The sequence below is a fragment of the Physeter macrocephalus genome, chromosome 8 (genome assembly GCF_002837175.3).
Source record: "Physeter macrocephalus isolate SW-GA chromosome 8, ASM283717v5, whole genome shotgun sequence".
NCBI lineage: Eukaryota > Metazoa > Chordata > Mammalia > Artiodactyla > Physeteridae > Physeter > Physeter macrocephalus.
Genome location: NC_041221.1, coordinates 81,500,472 through 81,505,982, shown reverse-complemented (window position 1 = coordinate 81,505,982; position 5,511 = coordinate 81,500,472). Strand labels below are relative to the sequence as shown.

General features: G+C 36.1%; 1 protein-coding gene across 6 annotated transcripts in view; it reads right to left on the bottom strand.

Moving 5' to 3' along the window:
* MSH3 (mutS homolog 3) overlaps positions 1-5,511 on the bottom strand; it is a 185,460-nt gene that overhangs the window by 82,545 nt on the left and 97,404 nt on the right. The window lies entirely within an intron of this gene.

Genomic DNA, 5,511 nt, shown 5'->3' with positions numbered 1-5,511 from the left:
ATGGCTCACGGGCCCAGCCGCTCCGCGGCACGCAGGATCCTCCCGGACCGGGGCGCGAACCCGGTTCCCCTGCATCGGCAGGCGGACGCGCAACCACTGCGCCACCAGGGAAGCCCCAACAATTCCATTTTAAAGAATTTAACTAAAATTATTTTTCACAAGTAGTGAAAAATCTGTGTATATGAATCTTTATAGTAGCACTGTTGGTAATAATATTAAAAAGATGAATAAGAAACCAGTGTCCAGCAATTGAGATATTAGGAAAAACTCATTCAATGTGATACTATAAAACAGTTAAAAAACTTAGATATCTGTAAATACTGATGTGCAGGTTGATATGGAACTCTGTAGTTTCAACGTGTATTAAATATACATAGTATATGTTTACACTATATACCATATATGTATTTACACAGTAAAATTTCATTTGTGATTCTTTGAACAATATATATTATTCTACAGAAATAAGAGCCTAAATTGAAAATTTCTGGAAAGTACACATGTAACTTTCTCTAGTTACCTCCGGGTAGTGGATATGCGGAGGGTGGTAAAGGGAGACTTTTTACTCTTTATTTTACACTCCTGTATACTGTTGTAATTTTGTAACATGAACGTGAATAATTTTTTCAGGGGCGTATAGCTGTTTTACAATGTTGTGTTACTTTCTACTGTACAGTGAAGTGGAGCTCCCTGTGCTATATATCAGGCTCTTATTAGTTATCTATTTTATACATATTAGTGTATGTATGTCAAACCCAATCTTCCAATCCATCCCACCACCACCACCACCACTTTCCCCCTTGGTGTCCATACATTTGTTCTCTATATCTGTGTCTCTATTTCTGCCTTGCAAACTCTTTATCTGTACCATTTTTCTAGATTCCACATACATGCGTTAATATACAATATTTGTTTTTCTCTTTCTGACTTACTTCACTCTGTATGACAGTCTGCAGGTCCATCCACGTCTCTACAAATGACCCAATTCCGTTCCTTTTTATGGCTGAGTAATATTCCATTGTAACTATGTACCACATCTTCTTTATCCATTCGTCTATCGATGGGCATTTAGGTTGCTTCCATGATCTGGCCATTATAAATAGTGCTGCAATGAACACTGGGGTGCATGTGTCTTTTTGAATTATGGTTTTCTCTGGGTATATGCCCAGTAGTAGGATTGCTGGGTCATATGGTAATTCTATTTTTAGTTTTTTAAGTAACCTCCATACTGTTCTCCATAGTGGCTGTATCAATTTACATTCCCACCAACAGTGCAAGACGGTTCCCTTTTCTCCACACCCTCGCCAGCATTTATTGTTTGTAGATTTTCTGATGATGTCGATTCTAACTAGTGTGAGGTGTTACCTCATTGTAGCTTTGATTTGTATTTCTCTAATAATTAGTGATGTGAAGCAGCTTTTCATGTGCCTCTTGGCCATCTGTATGTCTTCTTTGGAGAAATGTCTATTTAGGTCTTCTGCCCATTTTTGGATTCGGTTGTTTATTTTTTTGATGTTGAGCTGCATGAGCTGTTTATATATTTTGGAGATTAATCCTTTGTCCGTTGATTTGTTTGCAAATATTTTCTCCCATTCTGAGGGCTGTCTTTTCGTCTTGTTTATAGTTTCGTTTGCTATGCAAAAACTTTTAAATTTCATTATATCCCATTTGTTTGTTTTTGTTTTTATTTCCATTACTCTGGGAGGTGGGTCAAAAAAGATCTTGCTGTGATTTATGTCAGAGTGTTCTTCCCATGTTTTCCTCTAAGAGTTTTATAGTGTCCAGTCTTACATTTAAGTTTTAATCCATTTTGAGTTTATTTTTGTGTATGGTGTTCTAAGAGTTTTGTAGTGTCCGGTCTTACATTTAGGTCTTTAATCCATTTTGAGTTTATTTTTGTGTATGGTGTTAGGGAGTGTTCTAATTTCATTGTTTTACATGTAGCTGTCCAGTTTTCCCACCACCACTTACTGAAGAGACTGTTTTTTTCTTCATTGTATATCCTTGCCTCCTTTGTCAGAGATAAGTTGACCATAGGTGTGTGGGTTTATCTCTGGGCTTTCTATGCAGTTCCATTGATCTACATTTCTGTTTTTGTGCCAGTACCATATTGTCTTGATTACTGTAGCTTTGTAGTATAGTCTGAAGTCAGGGAGTCGGATTCCTCCAGCTCTGTTTTTCTTTCTCAAGATTGCTTTGGCTATTCTGGGTCTTTGTCTGAAGTCAGGGAGTCGGATTCCTCCAGCTCCGTTTTGTTCCTCAAGATCACTTTGGCTATTCGGGGTCTTTTGTGTTTCCATACAAATTGTAAGATTTTTGTTTTACTTCTGTGAAAAATACCATTGATATTTTGATAGGGATTGCACTGAATCTGTGGATTGCTTTTAGTAGTACAGTCATTTTCACAGTATTGATTCTTCCAATCCAAGAACATGGTATATCTCTCCATCTGTTTGTGTCACCTTTGATTTCTTTCATCAGTGTTACAGTTTTCTGAATACAGGTCTTTTACCTCCTTAGGTAGGTTTATTCCTAGGTATTTTATTCTTTTTGTTGTAATGGTGAATGGGATTTTTTTCTTACATTCTCTTTCAAATTTTTCATTGTTAATATATAGGAATGCAAGAGATTTCTGTGCATTAATTTTATATCCTGCAACTTTACCAAATTCATTGATTAACTCTAGTAGTTTTCCGGTAGCATCTGTAGGATTTTCTATGTATAGTATCATGTCATCTGAAAACAGTGACAGTTTTATTTTTTCTTTTCTAATTTGTATTCCTTTTATTTCTTTTTCTTCTCTGATTGCCATGGGTAGGACTTCCAAAACTATGCTGAGTAATAGTGGTGAGAGTGGACATCTTTGTCTTTTTCCTGATCTTAGAGGAAATGCTTTCAGTTTTTCACCATTGAGAATGATGTTTGCTGTGGGTTTGTCATATATGGCCTTTATTATGTTGAGGTAGGTTCCCTCAATGCCCACTTTCTGGAGAGTTTTTATCATAAATGGGTGTTGAATTTTGTCAAAAGCTTTTTCTGCATCTATTGAGATGATCATATGGTTTTTATTCTTCAATTTGTTAATATGGTATATCACATTAATTAATTTGCATATATTTGAAGAAGCCTTGCATCCCTGGGATAAATCCCACTTGATCATTGTGTAGATCCTTTTAATGTGTTGGATTCTGTCTGCTAGTGTTTTTTGCATCTATATTCATCAATGATAGTGGTGTGTAATTTTCTTTTTTTGGTCTTATCTTTGTCTCATTTTGGTATCAGGGTGATGGTGGCCTCATAGAAAGAGTTTTGGAGTGTTCCTTCCTCTGCAATTTTTTGGAAGAGTTTGAGAAGGATGGGTGTTAGCTCTTCTCTAAATGTTTGATAGAATTCACCTGTGAAGCCATCTGGTCCCGGACTTTTGTTTGTTGGAAGATTTTTAATCACAGTTTCAATTTCATGTCCATTTCTTCCAGGTTGTCCATTTTATTGGCATAGAGTTGCTTGTAGTAGTCTCTTAGGATGCTTTGTATTTCTGTGGTGTCTGTTTTGACTTCTTTTTCATTTCTAATTTTTTTGATTTAGTCCTCTCCCTCTTTTTCTTGATGAGTCTGGCTAAAGGTTTATCAATTTTGTTTATCTTCTCAAGGAACCAACTTTTAGTTTTATTGATCTTTCCTACTGTTTTCTTTGTCTCTATTTCATTTGTTTCTGCTCTGATGTTTGTGCTTTCTTTCCTTCTACTAACTTGGGTTGTTTTTTGTTCTTCTTTCTCTAATTCCTGTAGGTGTAAAGGGAGATTTTTTATTTGAAATTTTTCTTGTTTCTTGAGGGAGGATTGTATTGCTATAAACTTCCCCGTTAGAACTGCTTTTGCTGCATCCCACAGGTTTTGGATCGTCGTGTTTTCATTGTCATTTGTCTCTAGGTATTTTTTGATTTCCTCTTTGATTTCTTCAGTGATCTCTTGGTTATTTAGTAGCATATTGTTTAGCCTCCATGTGTTTGCATTTTGCATGGTTTTTTACCTGTAATTTATTTCTAATCTCATTGGGTTGTGTTCAGAAAAGATGCTTGATATGATTTCAATTTTCTTAAATTCACTGAGGCTTGATTTGTGACCCATGATGTGATCTGTCCTGGAGAATGTTCCGTGTGCACTTGAGAAGAAAGTGTAATCTGCTGTTTTCGCATGGAACGTCCTATAAATATCAATTAAATCTATTTGTTCTATTGTTTCATTTAAAGCTTGTATTGCCTTATTAATTTTCTCTCTGGATGATCTGTCCATTGGTGTTAGTGAGGTGTTAAATTCCCCCACTATTACTGTGTTACTGTCAATTTCCTCTTTTATAGCTGTTAGCATTTGCCTTATGTATTGAGGTGCTCCTTTGTTGGGTGCATATATATTTACAATTCTTATGTCTTCCTAGATTGATCCCTTGATCATTATGTAGTGTCCTTCCTTGTCTTGTAACATTGTTTATTTTAAAGTCTATTTTATCTGAGTACTGCTACTTCAGGTTTCTTTTGATTGTCATTTGCATGGAATATCTTTTTCCATCCCCTCACTTTCAGTCGTATGTGTCCCTACATCTGAAGGGGTCTCTTGTAGACAGCATATATATGGGTCTTGTTTTTGTATCCATTTAGCCCGTCTGTGTCTTTTGGTTGGGGCATTTAATCCATTCACATTTAAGGTAATTATTGACATGTATGTTCCTATTATCATTTTCTTAATTATTTTGGGTTTGTTTTTTAGGTCCTTTTCTTCTCTTGTGTTTCCCACTTAGAGACCTTCCTTTAGCATTTGTTGTAGAGCTGATTTGGTGGTTGGTGCTGAATTCTCTTAGCTTTTGTTTGTCTGTAAAGCTTTTGATTTCTCCGTCAAATCTGAATGAGCTCCTTGCTGGGTACAGTAATCTTGGTTGTAGGGTCTTACCTTTCATCATTTTAAATATATCGTACCACTCCCTTCTGGCTTGCAGAGTTTCTGCTGAGAAATCAGCTGTTAACCTTATGGGAGTTCCCTTGTGTGTTATTTGTTGTTTTTCCCTTGTTGCTTTTAATAATTTCTCTTTTTCTTTAATTTTTGCCAATTTGATTACTATGTGTCTCGGCCTGTTTCTCCTTCGGTTTATCCTACCTGGGACTCTCTGTGCTTCATGGACTTGGGTGGCTATGTCCTTTCCCATGTTAGGGAAGTTTTTGACTATAATCTCTTCAAACATTTTCTCGGGTCATTTCTCTCTCTCTTCTCCTCTGTGACCCCTATAATGTGAATGTTGGTGCATTTAATGTTGTCCCAAAGGTCTCTTAGGCTGTCTTCATTTATTTTCATTCTTTTTTCTTTATTGTGTTCTGCAGCAGTGAATTCCACCATTCTGTCTTCCAGGTCATTTATCTGTCCGGATGCCTCAGTTATTCTGCTACTGATTCCTTCTAGTGTATTTTTCATTTCAGTTATTGTATTGTTCATCTCTGTTTGTTTGTTCTTTAATTCTTCTAGGT